The sequence below is a fragment of the Xenopus tropicalis genome, chromosome 3, assembly GCF_000004195.4.
Source record: "Xenopus tropicalis strain Nigerian chromosome 3, UCB_Xtro_10.0, whole genome shotgun sequence".
NCBI lineage: Eukaryota > Metazoa > Chordata > Amphibia > Anura > Pipidae > Xenopus > Xenopus tropicalis.
In genome coordinates this window covers 97,766,349-97,778,638 of record NC_030679.2, presented here as the reverse complement: position 1 = coordinate 97,778,638, position 12,290 = coordinate 97,766,349, and the positions used below count along the sequence as shown (strand labels likewise).

General features: G+C 38.7%; 1 protein-coding gene and 1 long non-coding RNA gene across 12 annotated transcripts in view; one reads left to right on the top strand and one right to left on the bottom strand.

Moving 5' to 3' along the window:
- Positions 1-12,290, top strand: part of tjp1 (tight junction protein 1) — a 201,598-nt gene that overhangs the window by 119,108 nt on the left and 70,200 nt on the right. The window lies entirely within an intron of this gene.
- LOC116409768 overlaps positions 1-12,290 on the bottom strand; it is a 70,098-nt gene that overhangs the window by 56,678 nt on the left and 1,130 nt on the right. The window contains exons 2-4 of one of the 3 annotated variants that reach the window (XR_004222034.1): positions 10,970-11,062; positions 9,110-9,192; positions 8,448-8,520 (exon numbers count right to left, since the gene is read on the bottom strand). This is a non-coding gene — a long non-coding RNA (uncharacterized LOC116409768). Of the gene's footprint in view, positions 1-8,447; positions 8,521-9,109; positions 9,193-10,969; positions 11,744-12,290 lie in introns of those variants that run through there. The other 2 variants (XR_004222033.1, XR_004222035.1) reach the window with 2 other exon arrangements.

Below are 12,290 nucleotides of genomic sequence, written 5' to 3'. Positions count from 1 at the left end.
TCGATCAATCGATCGCCGCATAGTTGATGCATCTCCCGATACTTTCCCCAGCATGCTATCGCCTTTGTTCAAATGACAGGAAGCCTAGTTTTTTACAGGTATTTTCTACTAAAGCATTCAAAATAACAAATGGTTTTCAGGATAGGGCAATTATTGGGGGAGGGTAGAATAGATTTTTTAGTGTTACTTTTCCTTTAATAAGAGATGGCAAAGGCAGAAATACAAAGGCAAGGGAAAGAATGCCTGTATGCATAAGTCGAGGCAGCTTCCAGCTGTTCTTATTTGAGCTTTGACTGCACCTCATTGCACTTATCATAGGGCATGCAATTCAGTGATAGGCCTGTGAAGAAGCCATCAAGCTGGCAAAACTAAAATCAATATCTTTTTCCGTCTTGCTGCCAGAAATTCTGTAAGTGAGGGGCAGAATACATTATTGTTTATAATCAATTTTTTCATCTATACAAATGCATAATGCGTCCATTTTCCATATATCGATTGTTTTCCCTACATCTAGATTTATTGTATATGTTGGTCTCAAATAAGATCTCAGTTTAGCTTGTTGAACTCTCCCCGACATTGGAATAGAGCCTAGACTGTTGGACAATGGTTTTAGGGCCTAGTGAAGCTCCTTATATACTTAAGGTTGGTAGTGTTTTATTATGCTTGTCTAATTGTGATTTCAGTGGGTCATGAAGTGATGTGTGTGTCTGGGTATTATACATATACATTTAAGAAATCATTTTTATTTTATTACGTTTTATTTTATATTGCCAACATTCTTATGCAGATATTGTTTATGATTCATATTAAATCCTGTCCCAGTGGAGCTTAGAGTAAATTCCTTACTACAAACACACATACTAGCGTCAATTACGTTTAGCCAGTTAATCTGCTAGTATGTATGAGTGAAAGTTTCGTTAAGAGGCACAGGAGGGGGTTGTGGGAGCACTCCAAAGCTAAACAGAGTATACAAATACAATGGAAGTGCGACTGATCTGGGCAAATTAACTACAAGCATACAAGAGAGGGGGATTGATCAATGCACATTCCCTGGTCCCGTTTCATAAGTTAATTATCTATGCTACAAAAAACAGGGGTTTTTAGTTACAAAATTATGATCATAAGATTGGTAAGCCACCACCCGTCCCTTTAATGGTGGTCTTATGCCTTTAAAAAAATGGGTGTTGGTTAATGGGCAGTCTTCTCCTTTACAAGCCGCAAGCGGGGGAAGATTAAGCCTGTAGAACCAAGCTGTGGTCCTGGCAATCTCTCTCTATAAAAGCTGAAGGAATGGGGGTGGACTAAGCCCTCTGACTCAAACCAGCCCCTAGGTCAAGAATGGCAACAGTGCACGGGAGTGCCAGCCTTTGAAAAATATGACCAGAGGTAAATAGATAGGACCACCATACGGGGTTTACCTTGACGTGGTATGGTGGCTTACCAATCTTATGATCATAATTTTGTAACTAAAAACCCCTGTTTTTTGTAGCATAGATAATTTACTTATGAAACAGGGGACCAGGGAATGTGCATTGATCAATCCCCCTCTTTTGTTTCCTTAAGAGGCAACCTAAAGTAAGTGTACCTTCAGAATGACTACTTAGCAAATAAATACAAACCGGATTTCAAAAAAGTTGGGACACTAAACAAATTGTGAATAAAAACTGAATGCAATGATGTGGAGGTGCCAACTTCTAATATTTTATTCAGAATAGAACATAAATCACGGAACAAAAGTTTAAACTGAGAAAATGTACCATTTTAAGGGAAAAATATGTTGATTCAGAATTTCATGGTGTCAACAAATCCCAAAAAAGTTGGGACAAGGCCATTTTCACCACTGTGTGGCATCTCCCCTTCTACAACACTCAACAGACGTCTGGGGACCGAGGAGACCAGTTTCTCAAGTTTAGGAATAGGAATGCTCTCCCATTCTTGTCTAATACAGGCCTCTAACTGTTCAATCGTCTTGGGCCTTCTTTGTCGCACCTTCCTCTTTATGATGCGCCAAATGTTCTCTATAGGTGAAAGATCTGGACTGCAGACTGGCCATTTCAGTACCCGGATCCTTCTCCTACGCAGCCATGATGTTGTGATTGATGCAGAATGTGGTCTGGCATTACCTTGTTGAAAAATACAGGGTCTTCCCTGAAAGAGATGACGTCTGTATGGGAGCATATGTTGTTCTAGAACCTGAATATATTTTTCTGCATTGATGCTGCCTTTCCAGACATGCAAGCTGCCCATGCCACACGCACTCATGCAACCCCATACAATCAGAGATGCAGGCTTCTGAACTGAGCGTTGGGACAACTTGGGTTGTCCTTGTCCTCTTTGGTCCGGATGACATGGTGTCCCAGATTTCCAAAAAGAACTTTGAATCGTGACTCATCTGACCACAGAACAGTCTTCCATTTTGCCACACTCCATTTTAAATGATCCCTGGCCCAGTGAAAACGCCTGAGCTTGTGGATCTTGCTTAGAAATGGCTTCTTCTTTGCACTGTAGAGTTTCAGCTGGCAACGGCGGATGGCACGGTGGATTGTGTTCACTGACAATGGTTTCTGGAAGTATTCCTGAGCCCATTCTGTGATTTCCTTTACAGTAGCATTCCTGTTTATGGTGCAGTGTCGTTTAAGGGCCCGGAGATCACTGGCATCCAGTATGGTTTTACGGCCTTGACCCTTACGCACAGAGATTGTTCCAGATTCTCTGAATTTTCGGATGATGTTATGCACAGTTGATGATGATAGATGCAAAATCTTTGCAATTTTTTGCTGGGTAACACCTTTCTGATATTGCTCCACTATCTTTCTGCGCAACATTGTGGGAATTGGTGATCCTCTACCCATGTTGGCTTCTGAGAGACACTGCCACTCTGAGAAGCTCTTTTTATACCCAATCATGTTGCCAATTGACCTAATTAGTGTTATTTGGTCTTCCAGCTCTTCGTTATGCTCAAATTTACTTTTTCCAGCCTCTTATTGCTTCTTGTTGACACCATGAAATTCTGAATCAACATATTTTTCCCTTAAAATGGTACATTTTCTCAGTTTAAACTTTTGTTCCGTGATTTATGTTCTATTCTGAATAAAATATTAGAAGTTGGCACCTCCACATCATTGCGTTCAGTTTTTATTCACAATTTGTTTAGTGTCCCAACTTTTTTGGAATCCGGTTTGTAATTTTTATCATAAATAGTACTTACTATTGCAGCTTTTCTATTTAGGATTCTCCAACAGCACATACAGCTAAAAATGTATTGTATGAAAATGGTTTATTTAGATGATGTAGTGTTTTCACATATGCACTATATTTTTTCCTAGAGATCTGCAATGTTCAGGGTAATAGGTTTGCTTTAAGGCACACTTTGCAGCTTATAACTCATTTAGAGAGCAGTATGTTGATCTATGAGGCCCCTTATTTCTTAGGCACTTGTGTTTACCCACAAGGAAATCATTTTTCACAAGTAATGGAAAGGGTGGGGAGAATGCAGTTGGGGGGAAATATTTGTATAATATTCAACTGAAATATTTGAGTGAATTTACCCTAGGCAGCCCACCCAAAAGAATAATACAGGCGGACAATGGGAGAGTGTGAAGCGTGTTCCAATAATGTTATGTATTAAAGCAGCAGTTCTCAACCTGTGGGTGGGGACCCATTTGCGGGTCAAATGACGCTTTCACAGGGGTCGCCTAAGGCCATCAGAAAACACATATTTCTGATGGTCTTAAGAATAATTTTATGGTTGGGGGTCACCACAACATGAGGAACGTATTAAAGGGTTGCGGCATTAGGAAGGTTGAGAACCACTGTATTAAAGTATTAATATATCTGTACTTAACCTTGGAAGAACTCTTTTTTAATCACATCATTTTTTTAAAAATCCACTGACTTAAAAATTTAGAAACATGTAATGGGGAAAATGGGGATAAAAAAGAGGTAATAATGAAAACTCTCTGGTCACAAGCAGTTTACCTAGCTGTCAATACAGCTCAAAGCTGAAAGTATTAAGATAGATGCACTAAAGTCATGATTCATTTGGGAGTGCTCAATGCATGAAATTCCCCAATGCTCCTTGCTGTGGTGAAAGTATTGCATTATTATGAGCGTTACGATGGTGCTTATGCAAAATGCTAATTTGGACAAGCTCATGGGAGCACTCCATTCAGCCTATCTGCTGTGTAATATAAATTGCTCAAGAAATCAATGTGCACAATCCCAAAGGTAACTCATATTCATGTTGCTAGGAGTAGAATTCAGTAGAGAGAATCTATCGAAAGAATGCAATAAGATTGCTACTGAAGTTAATTAATAATCATTTGAAAATAAAGACTGCAACATACTTAATTCAGCTTTTATTCCTTGGGTCAAAATCTCTGTGCCAGATGTTGTACAATAGGAAATCCTGTCCTTAAAGGGGTGGTTCACCTTCAGGTTGACTTTTGGGTATGCTATAGAATGGCCTATTCTTAACAACTCTTTAATTGGTCTTCATTTTTTATAGTTTTTGAAAAAAATACTTTCCTCTTCTAACATCTTTTAAATGGGGGTCACTGACCCCATCAGCCAAAAACTATTGCTTTGTGAGGCTACAATTTTATTGTTATTGTTACTTTTTATTACTTAATTTTCTATTTAGGCCCTTCTGAATTCATATTCCTCAAGTCTCTCTTTCAAACCACTGACTGGGTGCTAGGTTAAATTGGACCCTAGCAACCAGATAGCTGCTTAAATTCCAGACTAGAAAGCTGATGAACAAAAAGCTAAATAATTCAAAAATGACAAATAATAAAAAATGAAATAGCGAATTGTCTCAGAATAGCACTCTCTACGTTATATTAAAAGTTAGTTGAACTACCCCTTTAAAGTGCCTGATCTTGCTGTAATAGTCTTTGGCTGTGTCCTAACATAGAATGGATATTAAGACACAACATTCAACAGAAAAACACATCATGAGTCAAAAATAATAAGAACAATGAAAAACTATGCTTAAAGGATGCTGTCATGATTATTATGGTGTACTTTTTATTTCTAATTACACTGTTTACATAGCAAATAATTCACTCTACCATTTAAAATGTTATTCTTGAACCAACAAATGTATTTTTTTTAGTTGTAATATTGGTGTGTAGGCAGTGTCTGAGCTTTCAGAAAGAGCCAGCGCTACACATTAGAATAGCTTTTTAGATAACCTATTGTTTCTCCTACCCCCATGTAGGAGTCCCAAGCTAGACTTTTTACTATTGAGTGCTATTCTGATATCTGCCACTAGTGTCAGGTAGCTGCTATCTTGCTCCCTTCCCATTGTTCTGCTGATCGGCTGCCAAGAGGGAAGTTTATCACAGCGTTTTTCAACCGCTGTTCCGCGGCACACTGGTGTGCCGTAGGCAGGGCCGCAATTTTCACTTTCAAAGGGGGCCCGGCGATGCTACAGTTTTTCTTAGTAGCTTGGGCCCCCTTTAATAAAATCCGGGCCCTGTCATTGGTTGCGCCCCGTGTGTACGGGTGACGTCAGTACGCACGGGGCGCAACGTTATAAAAGGGCCTGTGTGCGGTCGCGTGTAGGCAGAAGTGAAGAGGCGGCCCGCCTGAGGGATACGAAGATGCTGCTGAAGCCACCGGAGAAGCCGCCGAAGAGCAGAAGTAAAATGCTGCTGGGCACCAATGTATTAGGGGGGGCCACGGGGCACACTGACTTATGGGGGCACTGCTGCTGGGGACCAATGTACTAGGGGGGCTGGCTCTTGGCACCAATGTACTGGGGGGCACTGCTGCTGGGCACCAATGTACTAGGGGGGCACTGCTCTTGGCACCAATGTACTAGGGGGGCACTGCTGCTGGGCACCAATGTACTAGGGGGGCACTGCTCTTGGCACCAATGTACTAGGGGGGCACTGCTGCTGGGCACCAATGTACTAGGGGGGCACTGCTCTTGGCACCAATGTACTAGGGGGGCACTGCTGCTGGGCACCAATGTACTAGGGGGGCACTGCTCTTGGCACCAATGTACTAGGGGGGCACTGCTGCTGGGCACAGAGTTAAATTTTTTAACATTTTCTAATGGTGGTGTGCCTCGTGATTTTTTTCATGAAACAAGTGTGCCTTTGCCCAAAAAAGGTTGAAAAACACTGGTTTATCAGAGCACAAGTCACATGGCTGTGGCACCCTGGGAATAGAAGAACATGGCTAGCCCCATGTGAAATTTTAAAGTTATATATACACAAATCTGCTGAGAAGCCAACTGATGCATTTTGAAAAAACATGTTTTCCCATGACAGTATTCCTTTGACATAAAGCTGGGTTTTTTTAAGATATACACAAAGATTCAGTAACAGTTAGAGGGATACGGCATGCAAAAAGGGACAGATTGAGATTCAATGACCATTTGTGGGTAGCTAAAATCTCCTTTTACACCTATGCATGTAATATTAAAACTGGACTTATCCTCAGTGTAGCACTAAATGATCATTGCTGTGATATAAAAATATCACTTGTGATATATGGTATAAATATACCCATCATTAAAACAAACCTTTGCAGTTGTTTTGTGCCCTGTATACTATTTAATATAAGCAAAGACATAATTAAAATTCCAAGGGTTGCTGCTATTCTTAAATAAAAATATGTGGATTAAATAAGACTAACATATATGAGCAGATCATAACTGTGTGTGCGGAGGTATTGTAAGGGTAAATATTTAGTTCTTCCATAGCTACTGGACGTTCTGTGCTACTGTTCCTTTGTAATGAAAGGCATATGGGTAAATTACGAAGCTGCTATCTACCTGAACTGAAGGTTTTTCAGTTTTGTATATCTGAATTCCAGAATAGATGTAGGTCTTCCCTATATTACCCTGATATATCCAGAGCCTGTAGGATGAACGCAGGCATATACATCTTAATTTATATTTTCATGCTGCTTAATTTCATGCTTTGTAGATAGTTCCTAAGATCTAGAAATTACCAAAGCAGCTGATTCCTTTCCTGACACTCTTAGCTGGGTGCTTGAAACAATAGTTGCACAACAGTACTGGGACTTGTATGATCAATGGCCACTTCTGCATTCTATTTTTAACTGCAGATTTTACCAAGGTCAAGGTTTTCCTCATCAGCATATACAGCAAAGCCATAAATGTCATGTTGCTCTGAAGAGTGAAATATGTACTCATGTAAGTAGAGTAACATAAAATCTGCACTGCATATTGGGTACCTTTTGCTATAAGCAAGGCATGTGCCTTTTTAATAAAGCAACCACTGAATATAACAATTAGCTCACACTGCATCCCACTCCTCTGTCCAAGAATGTAACACAGAAATACAGGATCTGCAGGCAGATTGGAAACCTAATGCTTATGTTGTAGCACCCTTATATTTATATTAAGCTCTGAAGCTAAAAATTGACTTTGGTGCTATAAGTAAAAACTTGAGAATTCTCATGCAGATATAATTTGCTGTTAAACAAACTAAAAAAACTCTGTGTACAGCACTGCATATGCTTTGTAGTTCTTTATGTGATTTACAAATACAAAAAAAAGCAGTAAAGTATAAAAACTGATTATGCATCTGAGTTACTACCCACTATGCCACTATATCTAAATGTTTTGTTTTTCTTTTAATGTAATAAAACACGAATGTATAAATATTTCCCAGTTGCTTTGTTTTCCTAGCTTCTATGAAGGTATAATTGTCTCAAGTGGCTGTTCTATAGTGACTCTAAAGGTGGCCATACACGAGGCGATTTCGCTCGTTGTGCGATGAACGACAAACGATCGTATGGCGATCGAGTTCCCATACGATATGCCATCCACGGGCAACGATAATTCGGGAAAGATTTTGTCGCATCATTATCGTAAAATACCTACGATCGTACATCTACGTACGATCGATGTCGTTGACTTCCGCTGCTGGCAATCGTGACATGTGCAGAGAACAATCGTTGAAAGACAAATGTCTGACACTCACACCAACTGGCAGATTTTATCGTTAAACGACCAAACTTTTTAAACCTGGCCGATCGATTTTGGGGACGATAATGTCGGCTCGTTTAGTGGGCCGACGATCGTTCGTACACCACCAACAATACGATAACTTAACGATAGCATCGGATCGTTCGGGAATCGGTCGTTTGTAAGTAAAAAATCGGTCCGTGTATGGCCACCTTAACACATATGATGGATTACAAAGGACTATACTCTAAGATGAAATACAAAGGATGGTGCTTTTAGTACATTGTCAAGTCCCTGTAAAATCAGCATAAAGAGTGACTGTGTTCATTGCTGTTTCTTCTTTATTTGCTGGATGCATGGCCTCATTGCTGACTTGATTACATGTGGGCTAGCTTGGTAATATGCTGCTAATTAACCCCCCACTAGGGTTTAAAAACATTTGTGGCAGGATATAGTTTAGTCAAGTTGCTTAGCTGGGTTTCATGACAGATGGGCTTACCTTCTTTGTTGGCCTGCCATGACCATCCTATCTGCTTTCTATGTTTCTTAATTACAGAGATTAGATGCTGTAGCTTGATGTTAAAGGGAACAACAAATGAATTATTAATTACTTAAAGTATTGCTTACACCTCAATTCATAGCAGCATTATATCCCTAAAATAATATAAAAATATACCCTAGGACTGACCATAAGGTTACTAAACAAAAATGACAAACCATGTATTTAAAACCATGCAGTCCCATGGCTAGTTACATGAAGATAATATCCTAATTAGAGAACAAAATCAAAAGGAAGAAAGTTAATGCACTCACACTATTCCTTTGACTTGTATTTGATCTTGTGGCATAAGAGGACTTAAAATAATAAAGACTGTAGATGCCACTGGAGCCTGCTTGAGCTAAGGTTTGAACAGTTGTTAAATATTGTCATCCCACTCATAATGATTTTGAACCCGATAGCACATTTATTCTTAGTAGTAAATTTGGCTTGTGTCACCAAATATCCAGGTTTAAATGACAAATTAAGTCCATCTATAATTCGAGCAATGTGCTTTTGTATGGTTTTATAGCAGGGTAAGCCTAGAGTTATGGCCATACTCAAAAGTTTACCATCACACTCTCATAGGTTTACCAACATTTCTTAAAAAAGCTTTGACCTACCTATCTCTGTTATCATTTCTTTCATTAATTGCAATTGGCATCAAGGACCAGGTGGCAACCCTACACCATCACAGTGGTGCAACCTGGAAAAAGAATAGACATGACAAACTGAGTATTTCAATTGAAATATTTTAATCTGATACAGATAGGAAATCAGTGGAAAAGGAAAGTCAGTGTAGTCCTAGTCCTGCGATGATATTAAAATAGCTTGTGATTCTTTTGTTTTTCACAGCCACGGTGTGTGAATGCCATGACTTCACATTTTAAACCTATTTGCTATAGCCATTTCAAACAAAAACACATCTAACAGTTTGTACGTTTTTTAAGGGTTCCTGTGCTCAAAGAAAAACATTCAAGCCTAGAAACTCTTGCACAAAACACGCTTTGTTCTACTATGTATTGAAAGTGGAGCAAATTATAATTATCTGTGAGTGGATGGCATATAGTCAGCTATATCATTTACTGTAACAAAAAAAAGGGTCAAAAGCTTAGAAATGTGATGAAGAGGTAATAAAACAGAGCTTATATCATTTGTGTCCATAAAAGAAACAAAATACATACTTTGAATATGATATATTTTATTGTTTGGTGTCACTAAACAGTAAATAAGCATAATTACATAGCTATTGCAAGTTGTCATTATAATGTTTGTGTATAATTAAATACCTGTGGCTGCTAAGAGTTAGCAAGGACTGCCCCTAATAATCAACGCATCATAACCCTGCTGCCTGTAACGTCACCCGCTCTACCCCACCCCCTGCCTGAACCTGCCGCAAAAAGTGGCAACCCTACTAGGGACACTGGGCATTACACATATTAAAATGTTTCTTTAGCAGCCCCTTTTATCAGGGGCAGTTAAACAATGACAGCTATAAAGCCAAGAATAATTGCTAACATCAACCAAATGCTACATTCATCAGCTTTTCTTGACAGTTTTAACACCAAGGTGTTTCTAATGAATTGTTGAATGCCTGATTATTTGACATATGACGTATATATTGTAAATTCTATGCAGAAATATAATATCATCATCATTTATTTATATTGTGCCAGCAAGTTATGAAGCGATTTACATTAATTTACAGGGGTCTTACAATAAATTAACAAAAGAGGGTAACAGAATAAAAATAGGATTAGAGGGCCCTGCTCACAATATAATAGGCAAGATAGCAAGCAGTGCTAGGCCAAAGATTGCAGGTACCCAAGGCAAGCCCCCCACAATGTTGCATCCTAGGCATGTGCCTAAGCATGTGTCTGTCTACAAATAGCAATGGTCTTCCTGACATTAACTAAATGTATAAGCTGACAATTCATCCCTTAAATTAATGAGATTTATGTATACTGGGTTGTTAAAAAACCTATACCTGAAAAGCCACAAGTATCAGTAATTACAAGGATGAGCTGGCCACTAAGCACTAAACTGAGATCTCAATAGATTCACTTGTGAGTTGGGTAAGCTATGTTAGGCTGACCTCCCTGTTAGTAGTGAAAAATACATTAAAATCAATAAACCAAGTTTCATTCATGTAGAGACCAAAGATAAGACAGGAGCAGGAGTCAGGAAATAACTAGCTACGGGTTTGTGGTTTCTAGCTATGGGTCACTGGCTCACAAAAGTTAGATTACTGTTTCACACTCATGTATTCAAAATTTGCCCTGTTCCAGTGAAAGCAACAGATCAAAGGTTTTACTTTTTTTTTTACTTACTAGTTTACAGTACTAAATATTGGTGAAAATTGAGTTTTGAGTCAGGTAAATATTACTATTTAATAACACTTTCATAAATAGTCTTTACTGATTTCATGTTTCTTAAATTATTAAATATTTAAAAAACTGTATTTGTAAATTCCCCAGCCTTACCTTTTTACTTCTGCCAGACACTCTCTAATGCTGTGAATCAGATCTGGTCCAACAAACTTTTTCCAGTCAATTCAGCAATTCTGTGGTACAGCACTGCAGAAAATGTTAGCACTTTATAATGCTTGTTAATATGATAAAAACACCTATTAGCGAAAAATAGTTAATAAACTTTCCCTCTGGGGCATGCTAGGACAGTTCCCCTTTAAGCATTCCCTGGAGATCAGACCCACTGAATACTTTCCCTTTCCTTCTGTGGCTAGCAGTGTGCAGCTCTCAGCCAAGCCTGCTATAATATGAATTACAGTTGATACAGAGATTAAAAGTAAAAAAGGATTGTCATGTGGCTTGTAAACAGTCAGTGGTAATGTATGTCTTTAAAGTGTTTCTTTAGTTACAATTCCACAACTTGTAAGCACAATTACTCTTGCCAGAATGTTACAAAATGATTGACATTGAATGCTATGGAGGTTATTCAAACAATAATGAGAGAGCCATGTCCTATTTAAAAGGATTTTCCTGCAACATGTCCCTTCTGCATCAGTGTCCTAATAACGACAAATGCAAATTATATTTTTCTTTAGCTTAAATAACACATAGCATATTGTTACCACAATTTTTACCAAACACATTTTAGTGACAAAGGCAAACAAAAAGCCTCTTATTCTAGTCCATATTAGTCATGGTGAATATAAATTGATTTTTGCTTTAATCCCTAGAATCTTTATTTCAGAAATGATCATGTTCATTGTAAGGGCTCTGGTACACGGGGAGATTAGTCGCCCGCGGCAAAACTCCCTGCTCGCGGGCGACTAATCTCCCCGAGTTGCCTTCCCTCTGCCATCCCACCGGCGAACATGTAAGTCGCCGGTGGGATAGCAGAGGGAAGGCAACTCGGGGAGATTAGTCGCCCGCGTGTACCAGAGCCCTAAATGTTGTTGCTATAAAATACTATATTGTATAGTTTGTTTTTTTTAATTATTTTCCTTTCTCTTCTGCCTCTTTCCAGCTTTCAAATGGGGGTCACTGACCCTGGCAGCCAAAAACTTTTACTCTATGAGGCTACAATTTTAGTGTTATTGTTACCTTTTATCATTATATTCAGTAAATTAGACCATTGCAAATATATAGCTGTTGAATTACCCAACTGGACAGCTGCTGAATAAAAAGCGAAACAACCAATAAACAAAAAATAAAAACTAAGGATTAATTGCAAATTGTCTCAGAATATCAATGTCTACATCAATGTCTATCATCATACTAAAAGTTCATTCAAAGGTGAACTATCCCTTTAAAATATGTCATCTCTATTTTGTTAGCCCTT